General features: G+C 45.3%; 1 long non-coding RNA gene across 3 annotated transcripts in view; it reads left to right on the top strand.

Annotated features, from left to right (window-relative positions):
- Window positions 1-21,865, top strand: part of Lncpint (long non-protein coding RNA, Trp53 induced transcript) — a 124,912-nt gene that overhangs the window by 40,710 nt on the left and 62,337 nt on the right. The window contains exon 2 of one of the 3 annotated variants that reach the window (NR_110471.1): window positions 11,130-11,289. This is a non-coding gene — a long non-coding RNA (long non-protein coding RNA, Trp53 induced transcript). Of the gene's footprint in view, window positions 1-11,126; window positions 12,243-21,865 lie in introns of those variants that run through there. The other 2 variants (NR_110470.1, NR_110469.1) reach the window with 2 other exon arrangements.

The following is a 21,865-nucleotide window of genomic DNA, read 5'->3' as shown; positions in this document are numbered from 1 at the left end:
GTGAGGTTATTCTCCCTGTGGAAGATACTCGTTAGGATAATAAAGCATATTTATATTTCATACCTGAAGTAGAAGTAGAGTTGTGTTTTCTTTTCACAGTACAGTCCTCCTTTATTTAGAGGAAATTGAGAACTAAAACAGGAAGAGCCAAGTGGGCATGGTGGCACATACCTTTAGTCCCAACCCAGGGAGGGATAAGGTTCTTGGGGCAGTAGATGGTAGCTAAGAGGAACCTTGGAGCGCATTCCAGCAGGAGCTGCCCATTGTCTACCGTAGGACCAGAAGGGCATCAGATTTTGGAGTCTGGCCGTCTCCACTCCCAGTACCCTCATATCTAAAATAGAAAATTACATTTCAATGTCTTTTGGGTAGACTTCTACATTTTAATTTTTTAAAAGACTATTCTTTATTCTTAGATGGTTTCACTCATACATGCAGTATTTCATGATTGGATCTGCCCCTAACTCTCCATCACTTCCTTCTGACACCTCCCAACGTATGCCTCCCCCACCTTCCCCACCATCTTAATAAAAGAAATCAATAAGCTTAGAAAAAACTTCCTTAGTCTAAAGCAAATGGAATAAAGTAGTTTAGGAAACAGTTGTTTGACTGAAGTTCACTAAGCCAAAATTTAGGATTTTGGTTAGCACCAAGTATAAGCTTCCCTGCTTTTGTACACTGACATCAGTATGTAAATGAGGGTGACACTTTACTATTTTGGGAAGTGTGATTATTTATGCCTTGTCATTCAAGGAAGTGCTTGCAGTAACAAGCAGATGCACAAAAGAAAGTCCTCTTTGTGTCCCTTTGGGGTAATGTTGGGGAAAGAATATAGAAAGTTACTCTTCTTTCTTGGGAAAACTGGTCCATGATCCACTTTTTTGGTTTGTTAGTGATCATGACTCTAAGTTACCCCGGAACTTATCCAAACACAAGTTGAAGCTAGGGTTTCCCTGAGCCATAGGTAAGTCTTTTCGTGACATATGGTCCACACATGCTTTAGGAGCAATCTTGACAACAAAACGTTCATGTGGGCAGATGTCGTTTGTGCCACTGCTGTGCAAAGTGGGTGCGGCACACCCGAGCTGAACACAGGTCCCTGCGAAGGTACTAAGAGGAAGCCAGTGAGCTGTTTCCCTATCACTGAATGGCAAAGATGAAAGTCTCCACTGTTGGAAAATTCTAGAAGGTCCTCCAGGCTGACGAGCCACTCCCGGAAGCAGGCTTTTGTGTGCCACAAGAGGGAGCCCCTGATCTAAGGCATGAATTCTCATTTTGCTAGTATTTGTTTCTTTTGAGCTTAATATATCGCCCTGACCAGACTGGAACTGTATAGACCAGGCTAGCCTCAAGATCACAAGAGATCCACCTGCCTCTGCCTCCCAAGTGCTGTGATTCAAAGGCGTGACCCACCATGGCTAGCTTTTGCTGGAATTTACATTTATAAAGGGAAAAAGTTTGAGCTCACGGTGTTTGCTTTTAAGTGTAATTTTACTGTGGTGCTTTGAGTATTAGAAAAGGTTCCGAATCTGGAAGGAGGTCACCTTAAGCCTCTCCCTTCCCTTTGGTTCCTTCTTACACGTTTTATCTGTGACTTGTTTGTGGCAGATTTAAACACCACCCCTGAGCAGCCAGCCTGTCCTGGTTCCCATTATAGGGCTGTTTCCTGGGGAGCTGATGTGAGAGCTCTCCTGTGGTTCATTTCACTCACGTGGAGCTTGCTGCTGCCCCCAGCAGAGGAAAGTGGCTCTTGTGTAGAACGCGGCATGATTTTACCTCACTGTGTAGCACGGTGTTCATACATGCTCTCCTCCCACCCCTATGGTTCTGTCACAATACTGCGATACTCGCACTGGTCACAAGAGGCCAGCTCTCTTGCTCAGGGAGGCAGAAAGGAGGTAGAACATAGCTAACAAAGAGGCAGGCCACCATCTTTCTAAGTTACTCTTTAAAATCATGGGTCATTTTAGCAATACAAAAAGTGCATAAGGAACTCAATATAGAACTCAAATGGTACGTGGTCATTAAGACATACTATGTGTTTTCCCAGAAGCCTTTGCTCCTCACTGCTTTCCTCTCTACTGAATCTTGTCATCCCAATGCATTTTAAAAACATGACAATGTAAACATACATATATTCTCAAACATAGCATCATTTCACAGCATGCTGTGTTTTGTATGTTCTATCCAAAGTATCAGTTGTGTCTGTTGGGAGGGAAGGAGAGGCTGAGAAGATGGAGGTGTGGGAAGGATGTCAGATCAGTCCAAGTGTTGATGCTTATGGAAGAGAAGAAATGAGGATTGGGCAGAGGGACAAATTAGGCAGTCAGAAAGGCTCCACGAAGGCTTCATCTGATCCCCAGAGGGACTGCTAGGGCCTGTCCTGGCTTTACATTATATATAGCTTAATATCTGCCAGTTTTTGGCCTGACACAGGGATGGGAGGGATGAGACTCCTCCTGCAGATGGCTGTCAGGTTGCAGCAGTCCTCAGAGAGGTGGGGAGTAAGCTTTCCCTACTTAAAAGGGACCGGGACAGTATGTCTCCCTGATCGTCACAGTTCGTATTGTATGCATTTTCTGACCTGGAATTTTTCATCCAATGATGTAACTTTGAGATTATTTATATTAATTGTCTGTAGCCCTTATTTAGTATTTTTATGGTCTTGAAGTTCGTTCATTTGTATGTGTGGTAATGTACTTGTTAGTGTATGTATGTGTGCCCTCAAATGTGGAGGCCAGAGGTTGATGTCTGGTGCCTTTTTTCCATGGCTTTGTGGCCTCTCAGTGAACCTGGAACTCATCAGTTTGGCTTTACCAGGTGGCTGTGAGCATCAGGGATACACCTCTCCCCTCCCCTCCCCTCCCCTCCCCTCCCTTGCTGGGGTTACAGGCATGTGCCTCTGTCCTGAGCTTTTTACCTGGTCCTGTGAATCTAAACTTATGTTCACCCAACTAAGTCATGTCTCCAGATATATGTCACTGTTTTTAAAATGTATTTTCCTATTGAAAGACTTCTGAGTATTAAAGATTTTTTTTAACTATTAGAAGAAGAGTAACTGCACTTTTTCCCACTTCATAGAGAATGCACCGGATTAGCTCTGGGGTAGATAACCAGGAAGTTCCAGGGGCTTAGAGCACTCACAACTTGAAACTTAATAGCTGTCATGATTTGCTCTTTGAAGTGCCTGTTTTGGGCCACAGCCTCATTAACACTTGTCACTGTCAGAGTTTAATTCTTACCAAGCTAAGGGTATAACATGGTTTCTTGTATTTTTAGTTAGAATTGTGTTGATTATGTAGGAGATTCTGAATTTGCATTACTGTCTGTCTGTCTGTCTGTCTGTCTCTGTCTCTCTCTCTGTGTGTGTGTGTGTGTGTGTGAGAGAGAGAGAGAGAGTGTGAGTGCATGAGTGCGTGCGTGAATGTGTGGGAGCACACGCACATGTATGCAGGTATTCGAAGAAGCCAGGAGAGGAATTCGGATCCTCTGGAGTTGAAATTCCATGTGTTTATGAGCTGCCCAATGTGGGGCCTGAGAACTGTCCTCTGGAAGAGCAGGAAGTGCCCTTAAACACTTAGCCTTCTCTGCAGCCTATGTGGCTATGCCTGTGGGTGTCATTGCCTTAGAAGTTTGGAGGCCAATGTAGGAGCTAGAGAAAGTACCCAAGAGCTGAAGGGGTCGGCAACCCTATAGGTGGAACAACATTATGAACTAACCAGTACTCCCAGAGCTCGTGTCTCTAGCTGCATATGTAGCAGAAGATGGCCTAGTCGGCCTTCATTGGGAAGAGAGGCCCCTTGGTCTTGCAAACTTTATATGCCTCAGTACAGGAGAAAGCCAGGGCCAAGAAGTGGGAGTGAGTGGGTAGGGAAGCAGGGCAGGGGGGAGGGTATAGAGGGGACTTTTGGGATGGCATTTGAAATGTAAATGAAGAAAATATCCAATTTTTTAAAAAGAAGTTTGGAGGCAATCAATATATTTGTCGCATAAGTTCCTTGGAATCTATATAAAAACAAGCATCTAACCTCACAAGAAATAGGGCTTAGTTTTTTATTTTAAAAGTGGTGCCTTTTGTTGAAAAAGATTTGACTGCACTAAAATTCATCACTGCTCTTCCTGTGGGCAGCGTTCCTTTGTATCTTATTTTAAGTTCTTCCTCAGTCTAAGGTCTTCTAAAGTGGCTTTTAGTGTGTGGGAGAATGGATTGCAGATGCCCATGTTTTGGTCCTACTGATATCTGTGTCCACCAGCACTACCCCTGGCTGATGTGTCCTGTCTGTCCTGATGTGCCCTCCCAACTCTATCTAGATGTTTTACATTGTAGGTCATTGTGCTCCAATTGCCTATTTCTTGACTTATTCTCCTTATGATGGCTTCATTTATTTATCACCTCTTCTCTGATCATTTAAAATCTCTATCCTTTATACTAACTTAAAATGGCCTACTGGATGCCCTTAGGTTTCCAAATACATTTTAAGATCGTGTTCAAGGACAAATTTGCTGTTGATTGGGGTCATGCATTGTATTTATAGATGAATCTGAAAACTGATACACTTGTGGGACACATAGTTCCTTTCTTCTTAATGTCCCTCCCCCACGCATGTTGTTTTTAAAACCTTTTTACTAAATACCGAATTAAATTTTGTCAAATATACTTGACAATACTAATGAATAGATCTTTTACTTAACCAACGTTTTTGCTCACGTTTGGATCAAATTAATCTCTCAGTGATTATTCTTCTACCCAAGTCTTTCCCGTGATGAAGATTATAAGTATCTGTTCATATCTCAGTCTGATAATGTTAGGAGTTTCATGTTGTGCTGATGTGAGAGGTATTTGGGTAGGGAATAGAAGCAAACACGTAACTTAATCTTGTCTCTGTATGACAGGGCTGGGGGCTGCTCCAGCTTTCAAGTTGACCTGCTTTGTTTCCCCTGTCATGTGGCCATCAGCTGGGCCCACACAGCCAACCCCCGCCACACACACACACACACACAGACACACAAACACAGGCAGACATTCTGTAGCTGTCAAACTGATTGGACCTGGTTGTTTCTTGCCTGGTTTGCAGATACCGTACTGTACGTATTCCATTGATCTCTCCTTGTGGTCAAGTTGCTTGAGTCTGTGTGTAGTAGAACATCATTACCAACATAGTTTTTCTTTTCAGGATCTTCTAGGTTATTTCTGCTTTATACTTTCACGCCAGATGAACTTCAAGAGGATCTGTCCACCCCCTTCCCCCCAAAAAACCCACCATCTTGATTGGCAGTGTTAATTTCCTGGAGACATTCATGTTTTCATTTTCTTGCCTGATGATTGCTGTGGATTCATCTGGTTCATACATTCTGAAACTCTTTGGTTAGAGCAGATTAGTCCCCAGATTTCTTTTCCAATTGAAATTCAGCGCAATTAAATAAACCCATTTCAGCATACACGATCATGCCACGTGTTTGTTCTGCGAAGACAAAATGTTTTTCCCTATTGAGCAATTCCTGAAAGACTTAGGTGGCTAGCTAGGGTCCCCGAATTTCCCAACCAGACAGTTTCAGACACCGTCATTTATGGACTGCTGTGTTGGAAGTCTTTTCACGTGGACTGCATTGTCTCTTGTCTGTGACTTCTGTGTTTACAGTAAGAAAGTCAGACACAGGTCTGTTGAGACTGTCTAACTCTCTCACACCTGCTTGGGTTCTGCAGTAGTATTTGCTAAGTGAAATATGAGGACTGGTTTGTCATGTGTTTTCACAGAACACCGATGGCTCCTGGCCAATCACGTTAGTCTTAGTCTTATTTTTCCCCCATGCATAAAATTGCCTATTTTTCACTTCAGATGGGGGTGAGAGCCAGTTCTGAGTTTTTTTTTTCCTTGTTGCTTGCACACCATCTGTGGTCTTGGCATCTCAGACAAGTTCCCAGATCACCCAAGGTATTGGTTGGTCAGCACTCACAGTGATCAGGACCCTAGCCTAGGCTTGTCACTGTTTGTCAGGCAATGTCACTCTAGTCACCTCAGTGCTGAACGTGGCTGCTGTGGCCTCCGTGTTCCTTTCATTGTAAATAACCTCTGCAAAGGTAATGCAGAGAATTTGCACGTATACTCCAGCCAGTCTCAAGGAACAAACATGGTAACATAACCGAACAAGCATGTCTCTTTATCCACACTCATGGGTAGTTCTCTAGTGTCCATTTCCTGTTCAGAATCTTCAGCCAGGGATGCCATATTACTCTTAGCCTCACGCCTCTCAAAAATTGCGTTTGGCCTTAACATAGTTGAGTATAGGTGTTTGAATTTTGTTTTTGCTTTGTTTTGTTGAGACGTGGTCTCACATAGTCCAGGCTGGCCTGGAACTTTCATGCAGCAAAGAGTGACCTTGAACTTCTAATCCTCTTGCCTCCACTTCCCAGGGGCTACATTTACAACATGCCCCACAATACCTGGTTTTATGCAGTGCTAGGTAGCCAGCCCAAGGCTTCATGCATTCCAGTTAAGTCCTCTACCAACTGAGCCACATCCATATTGCTACAGCATCAGTTTTGAGGATTGCCTTGTTTCTTTGTCTAGGGCAGCCTACAGAAGAAAGCATTTATTTAATTCTAGCATCACGTTTCAGAGGGCGAGTCCATGGCCATCACCATGGGAAGCATGGCAGCCGGCAGGCTGAGCGCTCATGGCCTGATCCAAAGTAGAAGGCAGACAGACAGCAGGACCTGGCATGGGTTCTTGAACCTTCAAGGGCCACTCCCAGTGACATGGCTCCTCCAACACCCTATTCCAACAGGTCATACATACCTCCTAATCTTCTCCAACTACTCTGTCAACTGGGACCAAGTATTCAAATATATGCTCCCATGGGGCCATTCTCAGTGGGACCCGAAGTCTATTGGGGAAGATAGTGTGTAGATTGTCTATCTGTGCCCGTTTTACTGAGTGTTGGATGTGGTGGGCTTGGAGGGAAGACCACAGAATGGAGGTCTTTCTTTGTCACCTCCCCATGAATGGTGTACATGCTGTCTGTCACCATCAGTGTCACTTGTCACTGGCTCAGTGTTTGATGGTTTTCTGTAAAAACTTGTTTTCTTTTCTCCCTCTACCCTTGGAAGCAAGTCACCAAGGATAGTAATCTCACCTGTAAAGTTATGTTAACTGTCTTTCCTATACATTCTTTACATGCTGTGTTTGAAATCATGCCAGCTTGGGGAGGGGTTGGTATCTGATTTCAGATATCTATAGTCTAGACTTAATGTTTAGAGCCTTAAGTGCAAGAATAAGTAAAAACACGTCTACATGCAGGAATGTTTGGAAGCAGTGTAGTTTTGCAGCCGCCTGAATTTGATTTATTAGTTTTACTTTAAAATCTCCACAATCTGCAAACTGTAGCAGCCGCTCTGCTCTGATCAGATGGCTGCACAGACTGCTCCCAATTCTTTTAGCATAAGAAAGCCTCACAATTTTCTCTTAGAATTCGGGGAATAATGTTTAGCATCATAGCATTTTATCCATACTGAAGTCTGTCTAGTAAACATAAAAATACATTGATTATAATTAATGGAAGTATTTTTGAGTATTGAAATGTTCCTAAGAGTCGTTGGGGCAGTTCACTGCTCCCTCCTCCGCCCACTTCTTCCACCTAAAAGAAGTCGGCTGTAGGAGTTCACGCTCCCTCTGCTGGCTCTCTTGTCTGTCTTTGTGTTTCAGGAAGGGGAGAGGTTCTTCCAGTTTTGTTTTACTAGTCTGCGACTCAGTCAAGTCAAATGGCCTTATTTATACTTAAGAAAAAATTAAGGTATTACTACTTTAGCATATAAACAGAATATTCCAGAAATGGTATCTTTGAAATGGTTCATGTATCTGTTTATAGGATGAATTTTGTGACTGCCAAAATGAGTTAATTTGTGGGACAACACTTGGAGCCATTCCGTGCCACCTACAGTTATAAACATTGGTCTGGGTGGACTTGCTAAGTCTTTTGTCAAGACTCTGGGACTTGATGTCTCCCCGTGTTTTCACTTGACTTTGAGACGGTTTCAGAATCTTGCACTGAGGGTAAAGGCTTAAAAATACGTCTGAGAAGTCTCCTGCTCACTTCATGCCACTTGGAAGGACAACTAAAATCAAGAGTCGTGTTTCCAGTCAGGCGCAGGGGAAATCCTTTCCTTGACTTTCAGTTCCACTCTCAGTAGTGAACCGATTCCTTCCGTTCATGTGGGGATTCCCATGCTGACAGCCAGGGGCCTTATCACATATGTGCAGCACACAGGGGAGTGCCGCCTTTGTTATTTCTTAACTGAGTGAAGTCTGCCCTGAGAACTATTGCCGTTTTAATATTACTCATTCTTCGTATGGACCTGTAAAGTCTGAACATCAAAAAGTTAAATATAGAAAATTGTTATCAAGTAGGTTAAAGGCCATTTAAATATAAGGCTTTTGGATCTGTATTGTACATAACATGTATATTACACCACAAATATATAAAACTTTCTTAAATTTTAGGTAGCAGGTAAAAAACATACAAGAACAGAACTTTGAATGCAGTTTGCGCCTGTCTTTTGTTTGCTTCACTGTGCTTTCTTCGATTAGATGTAGACCACCAGGGGATAGGACATGGCTTTTCTATTCTGAGTGTAAGAGTGTTTTTTCAGCGTGTATATATGTGCACCACATGTGTACCTGTTGCCTGAGGAGGTAAGACAGAGGGTCTCAAGTATCTCGAGTTACAGATGGTTGTGAACCACCATGTGGGTGCTGGGAACTGAACCAGGGTCCTCTGTAAGACCAAGGGCTGCTAAATGCTGAGCTGTCTTCAGCCCTAGGATGTGTTTTTATGGCTTGGTTTGTTTGAGTCATTTGGAGGAAAATCTACTGATAAGACAAGCTGCAGTCTAGCTAACAGTCTTACAAGGTAGAGGACTCTGAAATTAGCCACATGAAAGTTTAAAAGCACGTGGAACACTTTTGCTATTTCTTAAGTTTGTGGAAGAGAGAACTGTGGCTTCTAAGTGTCCCTTCACTTTGCTCAGTCACCCTAGTTAATGTCCCTAGGAACCATCCCCTAACACACAGGAGCCTGCCCTCTGTTGTACTATGCTAGCGTGTTTGCACAGAGCAGGGAGTGAAAAGTCCTCTTAACTGAGAAGGATGCCGGAGTCCACTGCTGAGAAGCCATACCCTGTCCTTTGCAGCCTTGCCCTCCAGCCTCATCTCTAGTCTCTCACAGAGACTTGCTCTTTCTGAGGGAATTCCTAGAGGTTGAAGCCATCAGGTGGCTCACAGTGCTTGTAATCCTAAATCCAGAAGATAAAAGCCTTGTGGCCTCTGTGGGTACTTGTAGTGATATGTATATACTCTCTCTCACACATAATTCAAAATAATGAAAATAATCATTTTTAAAGAAGATCTGTTCTTAGAAAGGACTTAACAGAAAGAATGGTCTACCCAGTCATTGCTGAAAAGATGTGTGGTCACATATCTTTTACTTCAGTCAGCCATAGTTGCACATACCTTTAAACCCAGCAACTGGGAGGCAGAGGCAGGGAGGTCTCTTGAGTTTGAGGCCAGCCTGGTCCACAGAGTGGGTTCCAGTACAGCCAGAGCTACATGGTGAGACCCAGTCTCTAAATAAATAAATAAATAAATAAATAAATAATCAGTCTTTCACTTTGATAGTTGAAAGTCAGCTGAGAGAATGGCAGGCTATCCCTAGAAAATATACAGATCTCCTTCCAGTGTGTTAGAAAGTTGGGTTAGGATCAGCACCCCGTGGCAGCTGTCGCTCCTCTCACCAGGGTTTTGAGTGGCACAGCTGTAGCTTTGTTCTGTTGGGTAAAACTTGGGACACTCACTCTCACGGTCAGTAGGCCATGGTGGGGCAGTGTTCATTCTTCTAGGGCTCAGGGGTAATGCCTACTGAAGCAGGTGCTAAACCAGGCTGAAGGGATGCACATTAACCTTAGAGCCACTAGGGAGCCATAGTGGGACCTGGAGAGGAAGGCGGTCGCTGCTGTAAGTCTGGAATGGAGTGTGGAGCAATGGAGTCCGTAGTTATTACAGGGGCAGCTTAGAGAAGAGAGGGAGAGGTGGCTCCAGCCTGCAGTTAACAGTCCCTCCTTTCCTCTTCCCTGCTCCTTCTTACCCTCTCCAGGAGCAGCCCTGGGGTAGCTGCACAGCGGTTTTAATTACTTGTTAATTAACTAAATTATTAATTGTTTGGTTTGGGTAAATGATTGTTGGAGGTTTGAGGACAGTCAGAATTGACATCATGAGCTCAGGGAACACAGAGACAGTGTTGACAGGCTGCTCTACCCCTGCCTCCTCAGGCACTCATTAGGATTACGGTAAAAATTTTCTAATCAGCTGGCCATACTGTTGAGTCTGCCCTTAGTGCCTCTGACAAGTTTGTTGGTGTAATGATTCTCCCTTTCTTCAAAGGCCAGTGGGCCAGATGTCTATAGCCTGTTTCCACACCTTCGCCGATTAGAACAAACTTTCTGCACAGTGGCCTTAGCCTAGGCCTCAACTCTAGACTATACGGTAGTCCATGGTCAGCCTTGCATGCCAAGTACAGCACAGTGCCCTACTCAGCAGGGCCATCGGGTCCTCTTGTAGCCAGAGCTCGGGGAAGGCAGGGAGTGTGAGCAGGATGGTGGGCAGCGTGAGTTTCCAGAGCATCACACAGCCCCTGCCTATGTTTTCTGTGGGTCTCCCTTGCTTTCCTTCTCACGACGCTCTGTATTATAAACATTTATTATTATAACAACCACTACCTTGGTGGTTGTTATAATAGGCACATAATAACAATCCATAATTTCTTGTTAACGGATTACATTTTTAATGGCTTTTTTTCTGTGTATGAACGCTTTGTCTCTGTATATGAATCACAGGTTTGCCTGGTTCCCATAGAGTACAGAAGGAGGGATGCAGGTCCTCTGGAGCTGCATTTACCTCTACAAGAACAATAAATGCTCTTAGCCCCTGCGCCACCTCTCCGGTCTTGGTACTAGGAGTTTTAAGAGTAGCCCTTTCTTCTCTAAATGTGAACGGGACTTCATTTGCTTAACTTGAATTTTTGGTGAAAATATTCAAAGTAAGCCATTCCTCACGTGCTTTTTTCTCCCGTGCCAGCAGGCTGCACAGATACCTGACTCTGGGCTCTCAGGAAGACTCAGGCAGAGATGGGGAGTCGGCCTGCAAGCTGGGACGCTAGAGCTCACGTGCAGTTCTCCATTTAGCTAGGAGGTTTCCAGGGCAACCACCGAAGCAGTAATTAAAGATGAAGAGCTAAAAGGTAAGTACTTCCAAACCTGAATCCTGAAGGAGGTGGTCCGCAGGCTGGTGTCACAGTGTGCACTCTTATTCACTTAACATTAAGTAAATAATTTTTTAAATACATTTTTGAAAACCTCTGATGAGAGGATACACACTAAATTAGGATGTTCATGCTCTGCTTTGATTTGTATCTTTTCACGCGCGCACGTATTCTTGTATGTACGTACACACCACACACACACACACACATTTTTATGCTTCCACCAGCCAGTCATGGGACCAGGCATTGGGATACCAGGGCTTAAGGTGTCTTTCGGGTTCCTGTTTTGAACGTCCTAGCATGCATGTATATATATATACATACATACATATATATATATACACATTTAAGGCATGCAAACGAGCAACTGCAGAGGCGTCTACAGTACTTAGCGTGTAGCAGGAACATCCAGGCTCTCCAGGCAGTTCACGGGTGCTTACACAGCCTGACGAGGTGCTCGCCGTGCCGCCATCCTTTCCTTGAGCGAACTGTACCCTGGGTTATGAACCTTGTTTGCCTGATAGTTCAGGGCATCAGTGCAGTAACAGGGCTGATGAGAGAGAGCTCCACCAAAGCAGCAGCGCCATTGAGAAGGTAGAAGACAGCTATTTTAACGGAAGCTTCAGAAGCTCATGAGTCTATTCCCAGGAGTATGGGTAAAGTTTGCTCATGCAAATGCTGCATTTCATGAGTCCATGGGTTAAAGCAGTTACGGACCCTGGAAGATGGGAGATACTTACAAAAAGCAAAGCCCAGATCTCCACACCTTCAAAGAGAAGATGCTCAAATCTCCAATTTTCAGACCAGTGCTTTTTTCAGTTATGCACTGGTATATGGCTGAAACTGTAGGTGGCATGGGAGACTTTGGTAAGTGTAGGCCCTAGGATATCTGTCCCACCATTTTCCCTGTAACAAAAGTAAGGAATCTGTAAGAAAGAAAAAAATAACACTTAAAAATTAATAGAATTATTAATCCATACCCTGTTATATGGGAGACAGGTGGCTTGTGACCCTATCTGAATTTCATATTCCTCAGACATTTCTCTTTGAAAGCTTCTAGTAGCCTACGAGAATATTCTGCTGATGTGCCTGCTTTTGTGTAGGTCCGACCTTCTAGAGAGTGAGATTGAAGGCCCTGCAGCAGCAAAGCCACCAGACTGGTGTGTTGTACCTCTGCGTCACAGCCTGGTCATGGGCATATCACTCAGATCCACACCCCACACCTCTCACACCTTGAAATTGTAATCTGTTTACTTTTTCCGGTCCATGACCAATGACTGCATTGTTTCTGCCCTGCCTAGGATTTATTGCCCGCTCTAACTCTCTGATAGACGGACTTTATCCCACAGTTAAGTTTATTGCCCTATCCAATTCCCTAATTCTTGGGATTTGTGGTTCCTTTACTTCAGTGATTTCAACAAACCATCCCAGATTCCAGACTCCCCTCCCTGCATTGAGTCTATCGGTCCAGACTAGCAGGTCAGGAGCTATCTGAGCACCATGGTCCAGATGAGCAGATCAGGGGCTATCTGAGCACACTCTGTCCATCTCCCCTGCCACATGCTGGTGCTCTCTTTTTCATCTACCAGCTCTTCTCCCATCTTTTAAAGGATGCCTTCTTTTTCTTTTTAATATGTGGTGGTGGTGGTAGGATATGAAGCCAGAAGGGTCAGGTCTCCTGAGCTGGAGTTACAGGAGGTTGCGAGCTACCTGATGTAGGTGCTAGGAACTGAACTCGGGTCTTCTGAAAGAGCAGTCAGTGCTATGCGTGAGTCACTTTTCTAGTCCCCTTTCATCCATCTGACCTGTGTGTTCTTCATCCTCCCTCAGCAACTTAGAAACACACTGAAGATTTAAATCAGTCTCTTCCAAAGCCCTCCATGTATGACCCTTTAAACTCTGGGCAGGGTCCAGGACACTGTTGAACATTTCCAACAGTGGACAGCGTCCCTGGGCTGGTTGTCAACACAGATGACTGCTACCAGCTTGGTCCCTACTCTTTACCCCTCTCTTTGGAGGGGGTCTGTTCTGCTTGATGGTTGCCAGGAGATACATAGCAGCCTCCTTCCTTTTTGCTCCCCTTAGCCCCACCTAAGCTAATCCTCCCCGTCCCTGCCTCCCTAACTTGCTTATGGCAGCCCAGCCCTCCTTCCTTTTCATGACACTCCCTGGGCAGCCGAGTCCCTTCCTGCATTCACCACCCCCCTACAACCTGTTGCCACACTCGTTTTTCCATGTCCCCCAAGCCCTTATGTCCTTGGTGTCTGTGCCTGAGCTCTCTCTGGTTTCCTCTTTCTCTCTGCTGTCATCTTCATTGGTCTCACTTCTGCCCTACTTACTTCTGTTAAGAGGCAAGTACAGAAGTCCATTGGGAGGCAGGGTCTCAGAGCGTGGCTCATGCTGGCCTTGAACTTGAGATTGTCCTTCCCCTGCCTCTGGCTTTATAGACATCTGGGACCTAGTAGGGAATGTCTGTTTTTAACAAAGTACAAGACAACAATTGTGATTTTTGTTCTGTTTTTGCAGTGCTGGGCAAGGAACGCAGAGTCTTACTTAGCCAGGTAAAATTTTACTGCTGAGCTGCTGCCCAGCCCAGCGAACAGTGCTGTGTGTCTGTCCTTTTCTTTCAGCTGGAAAACTGGGGTTGCTCAAGTGGAGGGCATCAATGACACCTCTGCATGATCTCAGCTAGATACAGTGCTGGTGCCTGTTAGTTGTAGAATCCTGTACTCTGCAGAAAGAGGCTCATGGGTATATGCACAGGAGTGGGGTTCACTAACAGTTTTCAGACTAGAAAGGGACTCCCAGACCGATAAGCCCTTGCCCAACATCTTTGTGTTTTAGAAGGTCCAAGAAAGCAGGTTTAATAGTGGGTTAGTAGTCAGTTTAGGACTAGGAAGTCTGGATTTAGGGTGTCAGCTTTAATAGATATCAGATGGGGCCACTATAGCTGCCCTGTGTGCAGAGACTGAGTCTCAGGAGAAACTTCAGGAGTTGTTGGAGCCCCCTGAAGAGCACCTGGGACTAGAGGAAGGCAGCGCTGCTCACTGAAGATGTAAGAATGTTAACCTAATTAATTAATTAACTAATTAATTAATTAATGTTATCCTAAGCTCTGGTGAAAAGGCCATTGTCCAACTGTCCAAGATCCAGATATCAGAAGCCCCAATTATATTTGTAGAGACCCTCAAGATCCAAGCAGATGAGATTAAAAAATAAATCACACAGAGGAAGGGAAATTTCCGTGTTCTTTTCTGATTGGGACATGAATGTTGGCGCTCCTCTGCCCTTAAACCTATAGTCTTGGTTTGGATGTGATAGTGCCTAGAGCTAAGGATTCTGGATAGTAATTATGCTCCTATGAGGTCATGTAGGTGGAGCAGAACACACGCTATGCCAGTGTGTAAAAATACACCAAGCCAGAAGGAGAGTCCTCACCAGGCACCAAGTCTAAATGTCCTTAACTGTCCTAATTCCAGTCAATTCAAGAAACTAGGAAAAATGACTGCCCCCTTTTAATCAATGAGCTCTGTGGGCTACGGGGTGGGTTGGCTTTGTTTTGTTACGTTTTGCTTGTCATCGTAGCTGAAGCAAAAGCCTTCTCCCCATCCGGTGTAATACAAAATGCACACAGGTGGCACAAATCTAGTAAGTAAATCCAAAATTCTGGTCTGTATAAAGTTTAAATAATAACTTACTGATCCACCTGTGGCCACCCCTCTTCCCAGTAGCTGTTGGAATAAATGGGGGTTGGTTTGTTCTTGAGACCGTTGCCATCTAAGTGATAGCCATTTGCTACTGCTTTCCATTTAAATTAAAAATCAGCAAGGGCCAAGGAGATAGTGGGAAAAGTGCTTGCCCCACACATGTGATTGCCTGAGTTTGGTTCCCGGAACCCACATGAAAAGCTGGATGCGCATCTAGAATCCCCAAGTTCCTGACTTGGAGATGGGAGGCAGAGACAGGAGGTGTGTCCAGACAAGGGCCAGCCAGGGTGGAGTAGGTTGCCCCGTGGAACAGTCGACAGGAAGAGACACATACTCTATCGAAGTGTCCTCCATATGCATGCACACCATGGCGTGCACACACACTCACACACACACAGATTTAAATTAAATGCAGTTAGACCTTAAGCCTCATCAGGCATGTTAGCCACGTTTGAGGTGTTCAGCCCCTGGTGGCTACCATATGCACAGGACAGGTGTAGAGTGTTCCCCGTCATTGCAAATGTTCTGTCAACAGCAGGGATCAGGACGGATCCCAGTCATATATAAACACATACACACAGTTGGGGTAAGATTGTACATACTGTTTTGCAGTTTGTTTTTTCATCCAACAGAGAAACTGTTAACTCAGTGTGATCCACATGCAGGATCCTGCCAGAAACGGAATGAACGGGAGCACCCTGGCAAACGTAAACGTTGGGTGCATCCAGAGCCATCTCCCTGTGCTTGGTGTAACATTAAGTCGACTGTTTGCACTCAGCCCTGTGCACGCTAAGAAAAAACACTTCAGAACGTGTGTGTTCAGGCTGCCCGTGCTAACTGACCTAACCACACAGCCAGTTACACACGGTTCTCCTTGCTTTTCTCTAGTAGCTAGCACGAGTTGCTCTTTCTCTGTCTTCTCACTGGCCAGTAGCTGCTGTACTTACGTTGCTATTGATATATGTATATTAAATGAAAGGAAATTAAAACGGTTCGGCTCCTCAGCTGTGCTTTTAGCTGGATGTCAAGTGCCTCTAGCCACACAAGGCAGTGGCTTTTGTGTTGGGCGGTCTCCATGGTTGCATGAGGCTCAGTTGGACAATTACTCGGTCACTCTTTCCATGAAGTGCAGTGACATTTCCGTGGATGAAGTGAAGTGATGATTGGCTAGGGGGACGAACAGGTGGTACTGGGAACACTTGCAGTGCCATCCCATGCCCTCTCCCTCTGGAGGCGAGGACCCTTTTCTAAAATGCAGGCTTTCCTACTGTCTGCACAATGGGCAGTCCCCGAGGAGTTAGGAGAGAATTGGTACTTAGTTGTGTTTGTTGGCTAGTTTGCATGTTTCCTTTACCTTTGTTGAGGCAACACCTCGTATAGCCCCAGTGGCCTTGAACTTCCTCCTTTGCTGAGGACAGCCTTGGACTTCTGATCCTCTTACCTTCCCTCCCTGAGCCCTGGGACCGCAGGCAAGTGACACCACGTTCTGCCTTTTACAAGTCCTCGAGGATCAAGCCCAGGGCTTTGTGTTTGCTGTAGGTAAGCACTCTGCCCTCGGAGCTATATCCCCAGCCCTGCCTCTGGTAGATTCTCAAGTTAAAACACTGCCTGCCATCAGACATATGTGGTCAAGGATAAATGTACTAACGGCAGAGAGGACTGTTGAATTTAAGCTAGAAAGTGTATTGACAAAAACTTACCAAACAGAACATATTTATAACTCTGTGTGTTTAAGAAATATGTGATCTGGAAGGATTCAGAAAAGTGAGAGTAGTTCCATTGGGGGAAGGAAACGGGGAAGAGACAAATTTCTCTTTATGTTCCTTCCCCGCATTCCCTTCTAAATGCAACCTGTAAACCTGGGCTTCCTATGGCTTCCTATGGCTGTCACATGATCCTTCCAGAACCCTCCCAGTGCACAGTGGCCTGGGGCCAGCACACCTTTGCGTCTCAGAGTACTTACTGTACAGCAAGCAGTTAGAGCTATGCAGAACTGCTTTCTTCATATAACTTGTGTATTTGTGAGGAAAAATATTGTTAGCATTGAAATTTTTTTCCCAAGCAGCCATTCTTAGCACTTGCGGAAGACAGTGCAGGAGATGCTGATTGAAACCCATGGAAATAATTAGAGCAGAAAGACAAGGCTGACAAGAACTTATCCCAGGTCTGGGGCACCTTGCTTCAGCTTGCCTTTGAAGAAAATGAATGCGGTGTTAATTGCTGCTGGGTTGAATAGTGGTGACGGAGCCCATTTAGCACCGACCAACCGCCCGCCCGCCCACAGTGGAGAGCTCCCGAGAGGCAGGGAAATGGGAAGTGGAGACACCGATGCCCACCTCCACCCCTCCATAGCCCCATAGCTCAGATCACAGGAGACCACACCTGGGCTGGGGAGGGCAAGTGGGGGCGGGGGTGAAGTATCATTTTAAAAAAATGGCTTCCTGTAATTCTGCAGTATTAACTTTGCTGTTAAATTGAGTCAATAGGTGTGTACTCTGTTCAGGAAAGAGAACAGGGAAGACACTAGATATGAGGAAGGACACTGCGTACTGGCTAGCTTACTTAGAAAGGAAACTCTTGCTTGTCGTGGAACTTTAAGGGAGGCTTCCTCAGTGCCAGAGTAAATCTCACCACCACCGTGACTGCCACGGCAGCAGGGGTACCTAGCCACCAGGGTGTGGACCCTTCACATCCTGAAGGTGAGGCCACCGGATGGATGGAGAAGAATTGCTGCTACATTTTATCAGTGATCCCTCAGGCCAGTCCCTGGTGTCCCTAGTTCAGGACATCCGTGCCTTCCTCTCCTTCTTGTATTTTGTGTTATTCTATTTTGTATTTTGAGATAGGATCCCATCTTTTGTGTGTGGGAAGAGGGAAATAAATCATGTGACACCACCCCCCCCCCCTCCCAGCGGGGCCTTCAGGGACAAGTCTGCTTTGTGTTATCTTTTTGCCCGGTCTCCGTTCTGCCTCAAATGTGAGTGCCACTGTCTCAGGTTAGGTCACAGTGTTAGAACCACAGACGGGGGAACCTACTGGCTGTCCTGGGTTCCTGTAAACTAGGGGACAAAGCTGCCACAGCCAGACTTAGCTGCGATCATCGGCATCAGGTTCTTTTCCTGGGCAGGCTCTGCTTGACCTTGTTTAAAATGGCGCTCTCCTCCTCCTCCTCCTCGGATTAGGAGTCTGAAGTTGAAGAATGAGGAAACATGTTCAGTCCCTCCCAGGTGGAGCCAGCACGGCAGTCCATGGCAGTCCACGTGGCAGCCTCCCCGGCTTTATGTCCCTGAGCTCCGCCCTCACTTGTGTGTCGCTGTCTGACAACAGCCTTTTCGGCCCATGGTTTTGTATCTTTCACATTTGGCAGAGTCCCAGTTTTGTGGATTTTTTTTTCTCTTAAAGACATTGGGTTTTTCAGAGAAATTTCATCTGTGGCTTTTGAAAGTGACAAACAAGTTAACTGTATTTTAGTCAATAATTTTTATCAGAAAATCTTGCTCTTAATTTCAAAGAACCCGGCACCATGCATTTCCAGAACTTACTTTAGTTTAATAATGAAGACATTTCTGTGGAAAGAGCAGTTTAAAGTGAGAGGCTTTCTGAATTCTTTTGTTCTGTCTGTATTAGAAGAGATTTTCAAGAAATTGTGAGCTTTTTTTTTTTTTTTTTCCTTTTGGTTCTCTGTTCATAGCAAGGACTCCAGAACATAGGGGCATGCCGTGAGGCTAGAAGTTCTGTTTAGGTTGTCCAGAATGTAGAGGGCTGGAAAAGAGGCCTGCCATGGCTGCCTGCCAGGGCGGGGCAGCTGGCAGCTGACAGTGGAGAGCAGGTGCCCTGTGGGTCTGGGCCGTGTAGACAAGTAGTTGGCAACAAAACCTGAAGTGAAGAGGGGGCTCGTGATCTGCTGCCAAGGTTCCTGGTGGTGCCCAAGTGACCCTTCCAAATCCATCCGTTTTTGTTCTCTCTTGAGTGGAGCTCATAATTGCTTCCTTAGCACAGCAATCTCCCAGTGCAGTCCCCGGGCCAGGGCCACCAGAATACAAAGGAGACGAAACCATGGCCAGTGAGTTGGGAACTTTTGTTTTCTGTTCAGTATTTTAAAATCAACCCCACGTCCCCTCTGTGTGTGTGTGTGTGTGTGTGTGTGTGTGTGTGCGCGCGCGCGCATGCATGCATGCATGCATGCATGCATGCATGCTTGCACAAGTGTTAGTGGGGTCAGGGAATGACTTTATGTGGTGACTTCTTTCCTTCCACCTTCATGTGGGTTTCAAGGATGTACCTTAGGGCAGCATGGTGCATGGTAGTCAAGGGCCCTCACCACTGAGCTATCTTGCCAGCCTCCTTACTTAACCTGTATGTTCATTTGAAGTTCTGTGTCATACTACCTCCCCTGTAAGTTCCCAGTGCACACTTAGCACTTTGAAAGTCTGTGAAGTTGGGAAACTGATGGAATTTTGATCTGATTTTTGAAACACACTAAAACTAATAGCTGTTGAATCTGAAACAAGCAAAAACCCCCCTGGGGAATGACACAAACCTGTAACACCATCATCACAGGGACAGTGAGGCTGAGGCTATCACACTCAAGGCCAGAGTAGGCTGTGCGGAAAATGTTCTCTGAAAACAGTGGCAAAGCCCCTTAGCACCCTTTGTCTCTCTTCTTTTCTGTTGTGATCAAGCAACCTGAAAAACACACCCCAACCTACTTGTGCTTGGAGCTTGAGGAGAGGGACCCACCAGCTGTCGGAAGGGACTTGGCAGTGGGAACCTGAGGCTTCCTGCTAGTGCCTGGACGTCCCAGATGGCCCCAGACTTGCCCACACTGTTGGGACACATGAGTCTGTGGGAGACATTGGACATCTAAACCCTAATAGGAACTATTTAATGGGGTCTTCAGACAAGCAGTTAATAGTGGTTTCGACCATTCAATAGATTGACTTCCTGAGAATGTAAAGCTTGAACCAGGCGGCATGGGGCTTTGGGTCGGTAGTATTTGTTCTTACTTACTGATCCATGGTCTCAGATGACCAGTGCGCTTGGTGCTTATTTCTAAAGCAAAACTTAACCCCTGAAAAGCCCTTTGAGATCACCTTATCCCATTTCCTCATTTGCCAGGTGGAGGAAGTAACTTCTCAAAGTTTGAATAAGTTATAAAAAAAAGTCCAGCTACTCAGAGGTTCTGGCCCCCAAGTCTTACAGCATTGGGTTGGGCAAGTCCTTGTGGCGGTTACTGTAGGGATTCCCGGAGGAGTAGGAGCTGGGCAGTGTTGGCTGTGATGGGGGTAGGATAAGAACAGAAGTTCATGTTGGATTTCTTGCCATATTTTGAGTCTAATAAAAGAAGCAAGATATATCCTTGAGGCCTTGGGAAGAGCAGGGATCACACCTGACTTTTGGGAGAAATTTCTTTGTGTGGTGTAGAATGATTTGAAATGGCTTCCATCACTAGAGATCTTGGAGGAAGTGGGAGTGACTTCGAAGATTGACACGCCAGCTCAAACATACCTTAGCCCTTCCTGTATCTTATAGGCAGTAGCTGCCTGTACCTCTTGGCTACAGGAAGTATCTGGTTGTCATAGTTACAAACAAGCCTGAACTTGAGTGTTGACATCTGAAGGCTGTCAATTAGTTTGCTTTAATTTGGGTTTTTCTTCTTCCATAGGGAAGTTAGTAAACCCTTGCTTATTAACTGGTATGTGAAATTGAATCATTTTGTTCTTGTAATAGGTTCCTTTTCTGTCTTATTTACGGTTAAAGTATCATCTGACATGATTTTTGTGTGTTCATCTTGGGCAGTTTTTTTCCTCAATTTTTTTAATGAAATGAAGTTCGTGTAGAACAGTATATATTGTTGTGTCACAAACAAAGCTTTCAGTGATGCATCTGCCTTCGACAAATGTGCATTTTCTCCGTAAAAGGGAGCTAGGGTCTGTCTGCCATTCCCTCCTTTTTTTTTTTTTTTTTTTTGCTAGCTGTTCTGAGTGAATACAATCTGCTATACATCACTTGCTCTTGAAAAAGGTATTTTGTTCAGACAGATTCTGGCTATATAGCCCAGGCTAACCTCAGTTTTGTAGTCCTACGCACCTGGCTAACATTTCTTCCTAGTAGTTAAGATAGAGACAGAGCTCGGGCCCAGTGGACCTTTTGCTCAGATTGGTCTCAAATTTGCAGCAACTGCTTCAGCCCCTCAAGTGCTGTGACTATAGAGGCACAAGCCACTTCCCTGGGCTAACAAATTCTGTTTTTTTGAGACAAGGTCTCACTGAGGTAGCTCTGGCTGGCCTAGAACTCACTGTGTAGATCATGCTGACCTCAGACTCACAGAGATCTGCCTGTCTCTGTCTCCAGCCAGCTAACAATTCCTTAGAAGTTTTCAACTTATAATTAGAATGGATTGTAGACTGGGACATCTCCTCCTGGTGGGTCTTCCTGGATAAGCCGAGACATTGTTGGGAGGTAGCCATGTTGAGTGGTGTACTACAACTGAAATTCCTAGCAAAGTGCTGGTTCTCTGTAGTTGGTAGTGAGGTGGGCCCTCCATACAGTGGAATGTGGCGTCACTTGTGAGCTAAGGCTTGTGCAAGGGAAGCAGAGTGTGAGCCTGTGTCTTCAGGTGTCCCTTCTGGTTTGGTGTCCTGCGTTTGATGGGTTCGTTTGATTTGTCCCTTTCTTTTTTGGCCAGCAGGTGGCACCTGGCTGTCTTCTCTCTTGCTTGCCAGCTTTGCCTTCTTTATCCCGTTCCTTCTCTGCACCCCCACCCCCACACACTTGGCAAATGTGTCACCAGAATTGATGCCATTAAAAGTCTGGAAGTGACAAGCTGTCTTGTCAAAGGGACAAGA

Source organism: Mus musculus, chromosome 6, assembly GCF_000001635.26.
Source record: "Mus musculus strain C57BL/6J chromosome 6, GRCm38.p6 C57BL/6J".
NCBI classification, from domain to species: domain Eukaryota; kingdom Metazoa; phylum Chordata; class Mammalia; order Rodentia; family Muridae; genus Mus; species Mus musculus.
Note: the sequence above shows the minus strand (reverse complement) of the source record. Positions and strands in the feature narration are given on the sequence as shown.